Source organism: Ambystoma mexicanum, chromosome 7q (genome assembly GCF_040938575.1).
Source record: "Ambystoma mexicanum isolate Mex_15411 chromosome 7q, UKY_AmexF1_1, whole genome shotgun sequence".
Taxonomy (NCBI): domain Eukaryota; kingdom Metazoa; phylum Chordata; class Amphibia; order Caudata; family Ambystomatidae; genus Ambystoma; species Ambystoma mexicanum.
In genome coordinates, this window is record NC_090941.1 from 312,617,757 (window position 1) to 312,634,600 (window position 16,844).

Genomic DNA, 16,844 nt, shown 5'->3' on the forward strand with positions numbered 1-16,844 from the left:
TTTATTGTCTTTTTATGAGGTTACAACATCAATGTTGAATGTAATGTTTTTTCACCAACTTTCTCAAACCATATGTAACCAACATGGTTTCCACAGCTGACAAGGCCTCCCTTGTTTCCATGTTTTCCATTCTTTCCAAGGGGTTACTATCCCTATTCTCCATCTCCGCATGGTAGCACCATCCTCAATTTTTCATTCAAGAAAGATCGGGGCCCTCGACGGGTCTTTGACATTATGCCTTTTATATTCATGACCCCAGTCTTTATTGTTCCCTTGCACCACCACAAAAGCCTCTGCCTTTCTCCCTCGAAACCCCTCAACAATGCTTAATTAATACAATGTGATCAGACCTTATACTTTGGTCCCCCCTGTTCATCCCCTTTTTTGCTTTCTTTCCAAGTAGAAGACTGGACTTCATATATCAAACGGCCTTAATTTAGCAATTTCTTTCCTGCATAGCCTGACACAACCCTTTCCTTCCCATTGCTTTAGCCCTTACCGATACAAACAATGATTTTCCCCCGATTCACTAAATAACAGAGTAGTGTTCCTTAGCCACCATGCGCACGAGCCTGCAACCTTCCATTCAAAAGGAACGCTTTATCTTCTCCATTGCGCATGCGCCGTCATCACCAGACACTTATTACACAAGCATGTGCACACAGGGATTCGCAACCAGGACTGTCAGCAATCACGCACAGTCATTGCAGCACTCACTACGAGCAGGCATAAGGTAAGATCGAGACGTGGCAATTTGCCTGTTATTTTAGAACCCCGTTACTTGTTAAACCCCCTCCCCCTTGTCTGACCTCCCTTAGAATGCATGTAAAAATTCAACAGCCCATTTGGCCAGCAACTATACAGTTTCTCACTTAGGCACAACACTCTCTTCCCTCACGGTGTCAATTCTACATGACTAAGAGCACCTTGATTCCTTATTGAAGGGCCTTGCTGACATAGATCACTTACTTGAATCCCATGAGATTCTGCAAGCCACTGGCATATGACATAGAAACCCCCACTTTATGTTTCAGCAAGAAACAGGTCTTCGCTGAATTGCGCCACACGGCTTCTTATCACCAGTTCTCACAAAAGAACGTTTTTAACGGCGTATACACGTGTCGACCTCACCAAGGCTAATCTGCCAAGCATTGAAGTTCCCACAGAGTTCTGACACCACTAGGACGCACTAGGCACACTGAATATGCAGCTGCCTCACATGGTCTATCCACAGTGTGGTTATACTGCTCAACCAGGCCCAAGGGGCTCTCCCTTTTTAAATTACAACTGGAAAACGCCTTCTATTTCCCTTTCTCTCTAAACCTCAGCCTCATGGACTTTTGCTGGTGAACACAGACCCCATGCCATCTGGCAGGAATAACCCCTATTGGGAGATCACCCTCCCTTTACACCCGACCTGGTAAGAACCGCAGATCTTATGGAAAACAAAATGTTTACATATGAAATTCACGTACTAGACCTCCAACTAAATCCATTTCTATCTTCTTTTGTCTCCCCGTTCAAACTTTGTTCCTGTTTCCACTATTCCCTGTTGTAACCATGTACAACCTTGATGAATGCAATACATTATTTTTTTTTTTAAATACTCTGAAATGTGACTTTGTCATCTAAACACGCACACCTTGTCACTTTGTCACTTTGTCTCACGATTGGCTTCAATTGTATTGGCTTTCTCCATGTGACATAACTGCATGATTGTGCCCTTCATTGCATACCACTGTAAATAATATCAGCCTTGAAAAAGACCACTATTTCTAGACAACTAAGTCTACACTACAAATAAAAAGATACACCTTATCAACACAGCAACAAGCGTCAGAACCTTTATTAAAGGGTCATTTTAACAATCTCTCATTGCAAGGTAACCAGGACTTTTTTCTACATGTTGTCCACTCGAGATACTGGGTTTACCTCTTCATACCTGTGACCCTGCAAAGATACTACCACATGCAACAATCAAATACAAAAGCCCAGCACTGCAGGGTACACACTCTAGAGCCCACTCTCTACCCCGTTTCTCTCGAGAGGGACAACACAGAAGATTGTATTCAAAATGGCATGGCAAGCAATAATTTAATATTAAGATAGCCAGAACAGATGACAGCCTGAGATGACACAGTGCAATGTAACAACAGGTGGCACTTTATCGCCAGAACTATGGGTATGTCTAGCCCCTCACAGGAACAAGCCACTCTAGGTGCAAAATAAATGCAGTGGATGGGAATTGCTGAACTGTCAAATATATCCAATGGTTGACAATATGGGCTAAAACAGGAATGGATTGCCATGGAAATATAGTTGATGGTAAACATACACGGCGGACGCTAAAAACCACAGCAAAGGTGATGGGTAAAAGGACACAAAAATAGTGGTCAATGTACTTTGGCAGTAAGCACATGAACCTTTTTCTGTCTAATGTCCTTTAACACAGGCGCAGAGCTATATCAAGTGGTGATTCACATTGGTGTCTACAAGCCATGTAGCAAGTGGGGCGCCATCAAAAGTGGCACCACATCAATGCAGGGAGTATCAGTCCCGAGTATCAACTCTGAGTTGGGGAGGCAGGTGTGACTGGGGGTAGGTGGGACTTTCTAGTGAATATATGTTTCTGTTTACAACATAGCAGAGTGTAGGAGATAGTACACACAGCATAAGCAAATTATTATGTTTGCTGAAAAATGATATGAATTCTGAAAAGCAAGGAAAACATCTGCAAGATGGTATCGCAGACATGGAGGGTGGTAATAGGAGACGGTTTTGTAAAGGCCTCCAGGCGTTCAAGCATGATAAGTATTTATCAAATCCAGTGGCGGCTGGGGAATTCTTTAATTGGAGGGGCATAATTATTTCCAAAAAATATCCCAGAGTGACAGAGCATAGCGAGGGAGCCCGAACCAACCAAGGCTGGTCCGGGCAGGCTCCCCAACTAAGAATTGTACCTTTTCTGTGAATAATTGGGTAAAAAGACAGTTTGCAATTGATTTTGTGGGGTAACTGTAATCCAAAAATTCAATGGATGCAAGTCGCCAACAGTGCACACGGGTATGTACAATGCATTTTCATGATGCCTTTGCCGACAATATGTGCCAATATAACAACATTTTCACACTGGATATGCCCATAAATTTCCATGCTGCCTGCATCAATTTCTGCCACTTCTCCCATGTAAGACCATACTCATGTTTGCTTTGTTCGTATTACCAGGAATGTTCCTATAAGAAAACATCTCCACATTGGCTCTGCCAATATATGGCCGTTTTCCAACAGAAGAGCATATTCCTGATGGCTTTTCCATTAAAAATGTCATGCCACAATAAGAAAACATGTCCAAATCTTCCTGAAACTAGGTCATTTTGAGGATTCGCTTCACAAAGTGGGTCAGCGTCTGGAGGAAGTGGGAAACTGGATGACGCAGAACAGACCACAATTGAATCCAAGCAAGACATAAATGGCTCTGTTTGGCCCCAGCGATAGTGTTGACCAAGGAAGCCAAGTGCCCCCCTTCTCCATGTGTCTTGGGCTCCAACTTGAGCTATGTCTCCAAGATCAAAAATGTGGGCTGCATTTGACAATTTAATTTAGGGTGCAACAGTCAGGTGGGTTTCAAACTTCAGTTAGTATTCTACTCCATGTGCCTCTTGCTCCTGACTTTGCCATACTTCCCACATTAAGATCATGCCATGGTTGTGGTGTCTTTAATCCACTCCAAATACCAAAGGGACAGTTGGATAAAGTTCAGAAAGCTCAACATGCCAGAGTTAGACTCATCTTTAAAGTCCCTAAATTGAACAATATCTCAGTCTTGCGCCGATCGCTACATCAGCTCCGGTCAAAGAAATAATAGATTTTGAGATGTTGTGCTTGGTGTATAAATGTTTGCATGGTCTTGCCCCTACCTATCTAGCAGAGAAGTTAATTTGGCATCAACCAATTCACCCCTTGCGCTCATCAGAGAAGTTGTTGCTTGTCATCTCTCCTTCTCGTTCCACCACCAGAGGAGATAAACGTCTCTCAGTGTACGGCCCGACTCTGGAACTCTATCCCTTGGAGGATCGGGAATTTGAAAGTACTGACACATTTCTTGAATGCACTAAAGACATATCTGTTTAATTAACTTGCCAAGACTAGCGTTTGGGGATTAAATTAAGCTTTTGGTTGGATAATTCAAGTGTTCATTCAAAATCTGCACCCAGATGCAGTTAATTCTGCCTATTTATTTCGTGTTACACATCATTTCAATTCAATTCAATTCAAACTGGCTGCACAATGTAGGCCAGTTTAGACATGGGCTTGCTGATGGTACTTTTGTTCAGAGGAGAAATGCCTAGCATTTCGGTGTTGGACTGCCCTCGTGGGTGGGATAACGAATAATATGCAAAGTGATATTTCTCCTGTGTGAAGGGTGCAGTGAGCTAAAACGTGGTAGCAGACCCTCCTGAGTGGAAAGAATTCCATATAATAACGTATTTGACCCATGTTTGTTCTGAGTAGAGGGGCTCCCACACTCCTGTGTTATATTCAAAAACTTGGAGTTTCACCCTAAGTAACCCAGGGTAATCCAGATGTGGACCCCTTGCTCACTGTGCCTTAGAGAGGCTCAACTTCACTTCACTGAGGAGGTCCACGTGTCTGGAGTTGCTGACGGTATTCTTGTTCAGAGGAGAATTGCCTAGCATTTTGGTGCTGTACTTGTGGGTGGGACAAAGACTGATATACAAATGGTTATTTCGCCTCTGTGAAGTGTGCTGTGAGCTAAAACGCTGTTGTAGACCCTCGTGAGTGGAAGAAATTCGATAGAACAGGGTATTTGACCCATGTTTGTTCTCAGTAAAGGGGCTTCCACACTCCTTTGTAATACAGTTTAGACATGTAATAACACTTATCATGATTGCTGTACCCTTGATACCCAGCAATAAATGCCATTCCACAGTAAGAAATAGCTAGACTAGATGCATCAAAATGTCAGCCTAGCCACGTAATACCAGTTACCATGCTTATTTTATCAAAGATGCCCAGCATAAAAGGCTATGCCACAGTAAGAAATGGCTAGACCGGCTTAACCCAAATGCCAGTCTTTCAGTAAATAACACTCATCATGCTTGCTTTATCACTGATGTTCAGTAAACTGTCATGCCACGGTACAAAATGACTACACTGGCTGCACCAAAATGCCAGTCTAGCTATGTAATCAATCATATCATGGTTATTTTATCATTGTCCATTAAAAAATGCAGTAGTAGCACACTCACCGGCCCCACTAAGCCCACCAAAATCAACTTCCTGGCTCAGCACAAACACGCATTCACTTGCCCATTTACACACACCATTCATTCTCTCATTCACGCACTTATCCATACATCATTCACTCACTCATTCACACACACATTAAATAATACATTTAAAATATGCATCCTACCTGCAGCCCCTGTCTAAATCTGCTCCACCGGTGCATCCACGAAAGCCCCCCGGCTCCCATGCAGTGCAAACAGGAACCAGAAAGCAAAGAGCACTCCATGTTTCCTGCACATGCACGCAAGAGCCGGAGCATTCCATTGTCAGCACCCCAATCTGTCTGAAAGTATGGGGAGGTGCAGGAGCACACCCTATGCACATTTAGATGTGCTGATCCCCAGCCTGTATTCCCAAAGGGCCATGCAAGGCTAGGGAAGCAAAATGCCCCAGGCCTTGCATAGTCCATTGGACATGAACACTAGGGAACTAAAGTGTCAAAGGGGAAACATGTTTCCCTTGGACAGTTTAAGCCAGCTAAGGAGCACTTCCTCAACTGCAGCAAGCAGCTGAGGGATTGCTCAGTGCTTCCACTGGGCTGGTGTGGCTCCTCCATGATGGGCGAGGGTACTGGCATGTCAGCGCCCCTCCTGCACATTATGGACAAGCCACCCCTGATCAAATAGAATAGGAGTTATAACCTGAGGATTCTATCATGATCAAAGCAGAGCGCTGTTAGAGCACTGGTGCACTTATCACAAAATGCACAACACAAACAATGGAACAATGTTGCTGAAGTAAAATATTATAATGGAATCTAGTGTGCTTGTGAAGTGCTTGTGAAGTATTAAGGCCAAGGGTAAAGATCAGGACGTACACTGGCGTGGTTAGCTAGGGTAGAAGCGGGGAAATACATAGTGCCAGAACTGCAGGGTGGTGCAGATGGAGCTAATAGGCATCTGTATTACATAGTAGATAATTTACAACACTTTATGATAAATTATACACACAAAAATGTGTATAAAGATAATGAGGTCGAGGTATACGGGGATAGGCTAGAGCAACAGACGTTTCCAGAGACAGAGGTTCTGAAGTGGAAACAACAAATTAGTGAGGAGGAGGTAAAGGGTCTATATTGGACCATATACAGGTAAAACCTAATGTCCAGATGGTTTAGGATTGAATTCTACTTATATGATTCATATACTTTAGAATAAGGATTTGTATACTTTAGAATCCTACAGACTGAAGCCATTAAAAATTCCGATGCAAACATTTTGGATAAAATAAAAGCCAACTGACTTCAGCTACATCTAAACATTCTAGTTCACCGAATCAGTTGGAAGGTAGACCCAGACGATCACCCTTGTCTACTTTCTGAGAACTCTTGGAAGAGTAGATGGGAGAGAAGAATCTTAGTGAAGAGACAATGGTGGTTCTAACTCTGGGAAAGCATTTGACTCAGTGTGTAAGGATGGGGCTTTGGGAGTACGTGTGCAGGATAAGTAAAGTTCTCTATATGGCCCTCAGTGTAAGGGTGAAGATAAATAGCTGAACATCCTCACAATTCAAATTTCGGCTCCTGGCTGGGCTTCCCCCTTTCACCCATCCTTTTTGTTCTGGCATTGACGCTGCTTGCCACAATGATAGGACTTGAGATGATGGCCAAGGGGAACATGATAAAAAGGCTGGAGTACATTGTCTTTACATATTCAGATGACATCCTTCTGTACGCAGGAACAACTAAAAGGACATTGGAGTATACCTTTGATATAAATTAGACATTTAGAGAAGTATCAGGGCTAAAAATCAATGGTACAAAGTCTGAATTACTCTTCATGAATAATGAGAAAAGAGCAGAACTACTATCTTGGGCACGGAAACTAGCTGCTAAGGTGATCAAATGCCTGAGTATAAAAGTTCATAAAGCAATCCACAACCATGTATAGGCAACACTGTCACAGCATTGGATAAATTAGATGTAAAAGTGAAAAAGTGGACTGAACTACACATTGCACTTGTAGCCAAAGTTGCACTTACAAAGATGATACTACTTTTTAAATTAGTATGCGTATTCATGAACAACCGCCACTAGCCCGCACAAAGTTTCCTTCAGAGATGCAATGCCATACTAATCAGGCTACGTTGGGCCTCTATACCCCCTAGAATTGTATTAAGAACACACTATGTTGTATGAAAATAGGGGAATTAAAGTAGATGGCATGCCAACGTATTACATGGCGGCGCAAATTCAGCACATTGAAGCATATACCACCACATGTATATTATAAGAGGGGACAAGAATGCCAATATAATAATAGGCCACCTAACCAAAAGCAAGTAGCAAACAAAAACGGATACAAATCCTACAGAGAACACAATGCAAATATGGCCAATGACGCTTCAGAACAGGGTTCAAGAAAACCCCAATAGTTAAACTGTGCAAAGGGCATGACACAACACAGAAGCCTTGACATGATCAATACCAAATGATTGGACCACCTTAGACGACATGTTCAAAGAGAAAGAGAATACAATTACATAGCTGTGCAAGTAAATGGGCATTGATGCACAGTAGCAATGTATATCGCCAGGTTAGGGAAATTATTAGGAGACTATAGCAGAATTTCCAGGCATAAAACCTGGAAATAGCATTTATAACAAATATTGTGCAGACAGAAAATCACAAACATATTGAAAAAAACCTTACACAACAGGACTGATGAGCTGAAAAAAACTGTGGAAGAGTGTCTAATAAATAGAAGATGCAAATTGGAACTATGCATTGAGCCTAACACCAGAAATGGCCTTCATGGCGAGATAGCCCATGATTCACTAATGCATATCACCCATTCATATTCCAAAGCACATGCAATACATGGATTTAACCAGGAACATAGTGTATTGATTTATTTTTGAGTTGTATGATGTGCTTTCTCACAGGGCTGCCTCTTTGAGGTGCCTGGGAAGAGTAAAACAGGACCTCAGGTACAATATAAAGATGTTACATACATACAAGAAATAGGAAGCGTGGGATGACATTCCATTCCCCGGTAAACTCTTTAGTGGCAGACAGTATCAGCGATATGAGGTGACAGATGGGTTACATAGTGTGGGTGATGATTTGGTTGATGCACCATTGGTTACAGAAATGCTGGTGCTTGCAGGTTATTCATGGCCATGTCAACCACTTTTGAAGTTATCAGGTAATGGCTGAAAGTGGCTTTGGGGCAGGAGTGCTATTCCTAAGGTATAATTGTGGTAGAGTCAAGTATATGAGTCCTGGGGTGGGGGGATTATTTGGTTAATGTATGCTGGCCTATCTGAGTTAGATCTTCTGTTCATGAAACAAGATGTTCACCAAATATTCTGTTTTCAGGACTATGAGGATGCTGTACCAGAATTCCAATGTTACAGTGTAAGGGACCTCTACGTGATGTCAGTTGTGCAATCACTAAGATGTAACATTTTTTCATATATTTATGGAATGTCTCAAGATTCATTATTCTGGCTGAATGATGCACACGCTGTTTCTGCCACTGTATTCTTGATTAGAGGTGGCCAGGTAATAGAATCCTGTCAAAACAAGGCTTTACAACTTGGCTTTGACACTGGCAAAAAGAAGGTTAACTCTAAGCTAGATGAGGAAGGAGAGAGACCAAGCTGCACAGGATGGGCGAACGCTTTAGCCACATTTAATAAACACGATGAAGGGTATAGGAACCTGTAAAACCCACAAAATAGGCCACAAGATATATGGACAACATTTAGGCACTACATGATAACCAAAGGAGAAGATTCACCAAGCTCATTATACGGCAAGAAAGGACAGTAAATGACGCACCTCTGAAAGAAAATGTCCAGTGAGAATGGTGTAATAATAAGTATTATAGTATCTATCTATCTATTAGATTCTTATATTGCGCCAGTCACCCATAGGCGTCAAGGCGCTCATTATTCTAAATAATGGTAAGTCAATGATACTAGCCAGAGAAGGACTACACTGTTGAACATTCAAAGGATGAAACTATACGCGGAATGCCAGATATCACTCGAATAGGCAAGGTGCATGTGGCTAAGCGCAGACACTGGGGTCGAACCTGTGTTGCTCTGCATCGTCTTGCTTCCAAGACAAATGTGTTGCCCCTGCATGGCAGAAGATGCTTTCAAAGCTCCGAAAGGCAAAGTGGGGTGGGATTTTGTAGGATGGAAAGAGGGATAAGTCCGGTGTTGTGCTCAGCTGTTGGTGTGTGTAGAACCAGGCGTGACTGCCATCTGTGCGTGTGTGCTTTCTAGGTGTGTTTTGTTGTGTACACTGGAGGCATAGTGTTGGCAGATGGGAGGCATCAAGTGTCTGAGTTGTCGGGTGTTTGAGGCTAGTAGGGGGTGTATGAGTTTGCTCGTGGGAGGTGTGCGGTTTAGGGGTGTTTAGCGCTTAGGTTTTCCACTTAGTTGAAAGATGGGACAAGATTGAAGAGCAGAAATCAGTGCTGTCCCAGAGGAACCAGTCTGTACCCCAGTAGCCTGTTGTCACATCATCCATAATGGCAACAGAGAGTGGAATCCTGCTTCCAGGTAAAGACTGTTCACTTTCGGTGGAAGATGTATTTTTATATACTTCTTCACCAATATCATCACGGCGCTCTCTGAAGACATAGCAGTAGCAATACCTTCCCATTTATCTGCCATGTTCGAACATGCCATTTATTTCTAGCCCACACACTGCCTGCCTACTTTAGCTGTCTATTGTGTCAGGTCAAGCAATCTACAAGCTCTGGTGAATCACTCACTCCGAAAAATGTTCCCTTTCAATAACAACTCAAGGGTTAGCAATCATTCACTGCCATTAGTGAAGAAAGCCACTGGGAAGGTGGGAGGCAATAAGAGGATACAAGCTTAATAGGCACAGGCTCCCACAGTACCTTAGTACCATTAACGTATATGCATATCAGTACACCATGGCTCCCTGCACTTTGGTAGCTTGGCCGAGCTCAGTGTTTAATCGCACTATAGGAGTCATGCTATGCAAAAAAAGAATGAAGAGCAATGTAAAAGGGCGAAGAAATTGAAGATGTAGAAAAAGTGATTTATACAAATAGCCACCATGAATGAACTATTCAGTGCTAAAAGGTCAACTATTTAAACATGGCGAGGCAATGCCACCCAAAGGTTTGTAAGTGCAGGACTCAAAAACTCAACAATGGTTGGCAAAGAGGTTCCCTTTAGGATTTTGGAAGGACAGAAGTCTTTAAGAAATTCTTCTAGGACTTTTTTCAGGGCTGCATGGAAGTTGCAGTCCAAGTTAAAAACTCCCTGGGCAGGCAGTGTTAGAAACTGGGCCTGCTGCCAAGCTGCATGGAACTGTGCAGCGGGAGATGGTTGCAGCACACTTATTGGGAGACAGGTGTAGAAATGCATGACAATACTCTTTTTAATACTTCTTGTCAGACTTTAAAACTTAACCTGCCTCCAGCAACCCGCCTCACCGATCTGTATCACCTTGGTGTGCCTCGGTGGGAAGTGGACATGAAATGAAAAGGCAAAGGTTAGGTTTAGATTGCCCCAAATACGCTTGGAAATACTAGCTTAGCACACAAAAGGAAAGGCAAACAAAGAAATGCTGGTGTACGTTTTCTTTAGTTGATCTTTAGCTTTTTCCTTCTCCCAGTAAACCAGTAGTTTTTAACATTTTATATAAAAAGGGGAAATCCACAACACAATTTACATTATTAACACATCTAGGAACCATGAGCATAACTAAGAAAAGGGAAGAATTCAGAAATATATACAAAAGAGTCTCTATACAGTGCACTATAACTATGTATAAAAAAAAACTACTTGGGAGACAGCCTGACCAGGGCTGCCTTAGGTTCTTCTGGATAGTGATTTGGAAAGCAAATCAGCAGCAGTGTGTAGCGGCCCCAAAGCCCTTTCTGGTTGAGCTGTGTATTCCAGGTGCAGTACAGCAGTCAGCAGCCACAGCATGGCGGGAGCCCCTTTAATTATTATAGCTGGGCTGCAAGTGTCAAGTGCAACCCAGCATTGATTGCAGCGTGTGGGCTTCAAAAGCAATCTCAAATCAATTGACAAGGCACTCCCCTCCCTCTCAAGGGGATTGCTGCATAGGCCACCCAGCAGCCAGGGAGGCGGCAGTGAGGTTAGGCACTCCCCGTCTTCACGAGGAGTGCCACTAATTAAGCATCCCAGGCTGGCAGTCACAGGCGAGGCACTCTGTACGGTCTACCTAACTTTCCCCTTTCCTATTCAAATAGCTGTTCCCTATTCATCATCCCCTCATTGGCTCCTGACTCCTGGTGTAGTATTTCCCCTCAACCTGGATTACTACCACAAGAGGAGCAGTATGGTCCATGCTACTCCCACGATAAATGCAAGCTGTGTTACTGAAACTCAGTTTTGTTAAAGGTTTAATGTTAGTTGCATCAAATCAAATTTAATTGGATGTGTCCTTCGGCATGACTGGACATGCCAGCAGCAGCGTGATTTAACTCTCCAACAGTAAAGAAAAAGGAACTACCTTTCTTAGCACCAATACAAGAAGCAATCAGTGGTTATAAATTCAGTATTCAGTCCAGGAAAAGACTGAGACGAGGAAGCAGCATTTACTCTGGTAAGGCGACTATGTTCTAGACAATTTTCTGAAGCAATGGCCCTAAGTAACCAAAAGGAACTCCATATGCATCGTTTCGAATTTAAATATTAAAGTAACCACAGCAAACAAAAAAGGGGTCCAACAAGGACCTGGCGGTCACACGTACTAGGCTGGTGTAGATGTAAACTGCCAAGCAACTGCTAATTGCAGCTCTTCAGTCCAATTAATTATTTATTAAACCAGTATGAAAAAAAGTAATGAGAAACGTAATGACTGCCAAATCCATCCCCTTGGAAACATGCCCTCTCTTTGTCACTGCCGGGACCTGTAGGATGTTTACAGAGCAGCTCTAAAATCCAACAATACTCTCTCCTTCTTAGAATTAATTTAGAATCAACTCCCCTTGGTAGTGGTTTAACACAATCAATCCCAAAATATTGAAACCCTACAAGAGAGCCACTATGGCTCCTCCAAAAATGCGTTGCCCTGGGGTACGCAAAATGTGTAATTCTAATGGTGCATTTGTGCTCCTGAATGTGCATTATAATTGACCTGTTAATCCCTCATACTGTTTCTTACAGGAGCAGGTTATCATGTAAACCACAGACAAAAATGCACAAGTAATGTTATGTTATGTTATGTTATGTTAAAGGTTCTTATACCACGCACTGTTGCCACCTATGTGCTCTAGCGGCTCTGTAAAGCAAGGGGGTGGGGGTGGGTAAGTTAGTAGGACTGAACAGGAGAAGAGACCAAGAAAGCTGTGATGTGCTATTGGCAGCTTCAGTTCCGTTGACACCGTTCACTGAGCATAGGTGTGTTTATCGGTTGGTAGCCACCATGTGCTATTGGGCTTGGCTATGTGTGGTTTATTTAGTTGTTGTGGTGGTGTTGTGAAGTGCGTGTGGTTTGTTGTGTTGTAGTGGTATGGTTGTGTTTAGTTCAAACTTTAAGAAGGTGTATGCAGAAGGGTAGGGTAAGTTAGTGGCAGTACTCTTTCCTACCCCCGCTGATCTGACTAATTGTGGTCCATATAGCTTCTCCTGTCATACATTGTGGTGTGTAGCAATTACCACCCCCATGGGTTCCTCCAGGGTTGATGTGTTACCTTTAACCTCGAAGCCCGTTTGTGCGAGATATTGCTCCCTAACACAGATAGGCCAAAAGCAAGACTTGGGTCACCAAAACAAATGGGCCAAATGCGAGACACTGCTCGCCAACAGAAATGGGCCAAATGCGAGACATGAACCACCAACAGTAATACTTTGCGAGATAGTGTATTTCCTATTCAAATCCATAAGAGAGAAAAACTGTTTTAATCAGTAAGTGGAAATTGCAAATTGTGCATCTGCCACAATGGGAAAATACTGGTACTTAGTTTGATGACCAGGTAGTGCACAAATATTTGCCTATGCAGGCGTGAAAGCTGTGTCAGAGCCTCCGCCATACATTTGGAAGTCTCCTAAATGTTATTCATGGGTTAGGATAACATAGCAAATCTATATAATTGTGCAATAGATGACAATGTTATTACAAGATTTTATCACCAATTGCTAGTCTGTTGAATTTGTTTTTGTATTTGTCTTTGTATTTATATTTGGGTTTTTGTGGCACAGACCTAGCAAGGAAGTAACACATTGCTAAATATCTAGTAATGCAATCTCACAGACACCAACACATCTCTTAATGGATTACATGTGCCCCTTCAGAAATATCACACTGCAGGTTACCTTGCAGAGGGGCACTTTCCCTAGGGAAAAGCAATGTTCTGGTGCCTTATTAGCAGATTTATAAAACACCCTCCCTGTGTTTAATTGGGACAAAGACTCATCAGTGTTTTAACAAATAAACTCGTGATTAGACAAGACTTGGAAAGGGAAACAATTTTAAGGGCAGGCTTTTAACTTTCTGCTTACCATTTTTAAATCCCATAGCTTACAAGCGCCCATTGCGAAAGTCCGGCTCCACAGTTGACCCATGTTACAAAGGCAGTAGCACATGTCATAAGAAGAATGTCATTTTATAGTAAGCATATTACAATCCTAGCAAAATGCAAGGTCAGAGATCTTTAACACAATAATATCAAAAGGGGGGTTGTGAAATGATATTTTATTTGGATTGCGCTCATACACAAGTGTTTCAGATCGCAAGGAGGCAAGGGAGTGGAACAAGGGAGGATAAACAATGATCTTACTAGGTCCAGTGACATTGAGAATGTGCAAGGAGAGAGGGAAAGGGGAAAGTGCAAGGGGGAGTGGAGAGGTGGAAAGTGCTGAGCAAGGGATAAAACAACAACAACTAGTAGTGCAGCCAGCATGGTGGCAAGTGCAAGATACAAGCGCAGACAGAGGGTGTCTGATAAGTGCAAGTAAGGGGACTGTAGGGTTACAAATATAGACCCAAGTGCAAGGGTTGCCAGGAGGCAGTGCAGGTGTGTGGTTGGGTGCGCAGGGACCTAGGCCCGAAATCAGAGGGTAGCCAGGTGCACAGAGCCGAAGCAGAAAGATTAGCAAGGGAGAGGAAGAGAAAAGGCAGAATCAAAGAGGAAGGTCTTGAGGTGCTTCCGGAACCAGAGATGGTTCTCCTCAAGTTTCAGAGTGGCAGGGAGGCTGTTCCAGAGGGAGGCCCCATCCGAGGAAAGAGATCTACCACCAACTTGTTTTCTGGAGAAGCGACTCATCACGAGGGAGTTGGAGGTAGACGAGCGAAGAGATCAAGTGGGAAGGTATTTACAGAGGGAGAGTTGAAGGTATTTTGGGCCCCGGCCCCAGAAAACCTTATGGACAATGAAGAGGGTCTTAAATTGAACCCTTGCAGCCGGGCCAAGCGAGGCAGAAGGCACATATGGTTTCTTGGTGAAGCATTGCACAACATTGCAGGCACACATACTTTCTTTTTTTGTGGCAGGAAAAGAGCATCTCACAGTAGGCACATTTTTTTAAAAGAAAAACTGCACATCACAGATAGTCACACGTGTTTCTTTGTGCATTAGAGCGCAAAATCACAACGAAGCATCTGTAATTTTTTTATGGATGATAATAATAACACAGAGACACATGGGGCCTGATTTACAAAAGCTTGTTTTACAATGGTGCAATCCCATTGAAAAACGCTTTGTAAATCAGGCCCATGATTTTTTGGAAGAGAACAGAATCACAGTGAGAGACGTGTGAATTGTGTAGGTGGAGAAGAATTAATAATGCATAAACACATCAGCAATGTTTTTGGCTGAAGAAAACATAATCACAGGTGGTCTGAGGATAACGAAATCACAGTGTGGAACATATGCTTTTTCTGTGGAGGAAAAACATGTCACAGAGAGGAACACATGTTTTATAGGCATATGAGAACAAAACCACATAGAGACATTTGTGATTTGTCTGGTTGCAGGAGAAAGATATAGCACATAGCAGCAGGTGACATTTTCTTGATGGAGGAGATGAAAATGACAAGCAGGCAAGCATATTTTTTTCTGGAGGAAAAATCACAGACGTACACATGATTTCTTTGTTAGGAGAGAACTAAATAACAGAACAGCACATATAATTTATTATTTGTTGATGGAGAGGCAATTCACAGAAAAGCATTAGTTATTTATTTTGGTCGAGAGAAATACGCCACAGAGAAGTAAATAGTATTTTTTGAGTCGAGGTGAAAACAATCACAATTGCCTCATTATGAGTTTGACGGTAACCCACCGGTGTTACCAGTTGTACACTAAAGACACCCCAGCCCCTGATAACTAGCTGCAGAGAAACATTGTAGACATATAATGCCACTACGTTGCAATCAGGAGAGGAGATACAGGAAGATTCAACTGCATTTATTTATGTCACTGGTGAACTGAACTGGAGCGTAGAATTTCCCCAATGCACATTCACAAGCATCGCGCATTATCATTGGTGGGCACACTTCCATAACAGAGCTCTGAAGCGGCATTAACTGTGTCCTTTCCAGTTCTCTGTTCTTATATCTCTTCTATTAGATGCACAGGTCTCCTGATGCATCGCATCGCCTTGCCCGACGTTCATCCCGCCTTTCCTCAGCTTCTTACCTCAATGCTTCATCATGTGGTGCAACTGTGTTGCCTTCCCCATAACTTTCTTGACCTTCTTCCTTCTACAGCTTGAAATGAGATACATTTTGAGTGATATGATAGGTTATTCATAGCGCACTTAATACTTAGAGGTTTCTAAGCGCAGACCCGGGGATCGAACCTATGTTGCTCTGTGTCGTCTTTCTTTGAAGGCGTGCGTGTTGCCGCTGAGCTATCCTCCCGATACTACTCCCCTGGGGCAGCGAGCAGTAATTATTGTTCTGTTCACATGTGATATCGTCAGATGGTCAGTATCAAGTTTTGAATCCACATTTTTATCTTGCCGTCTGCATACGAGTCCTTTGTAACCCACGTGAAAGTCAGAGCTCTTTGCTCGTCTTCTGATTTCAGTGTAGTCCTTCATGTCCTGTTCTTGCAAGTATCTATTTCTCAAATCTGTTTCGTGTCCTCGCTTAGGTCGGTTGCCAGATGAGGAAGTCTGGTCCTTATCTTCCTGCCAAACAGCAGTTCTGAAGGACACTTTCCGGTCATGCCATGTGGTGAGTTTCTGAGATCCCAGAGCATGTTGCACACGCCTTGATTGAGCGACATGGACCTTAATTCATTTTGCTGGAGAACTCTTTTCAGACTGCCAATGAATCGCTCCACCATGCCGTTTGCCTGCGGCCATAGTGGAGTGATCTTTCTATGGTGGATGCCCATGTATTGCATGAATTTTGCGAACTCCTGGCTGCTGAAGGGTGGACCATTGTCTGACTTCAGAACCTCTGGAATGCCCCATGCAGAGAAGATGTTGTTGAGCACTGGTATAACAGTGCTAGCTGCACTGGACGATATTGATTGTGCCAGGGGAAACCGAGAATATGTTTTGCAGGAGACCCAAAGAAATATATGACATTCTTAACGCAGTGCCAGTTACATTTTGTA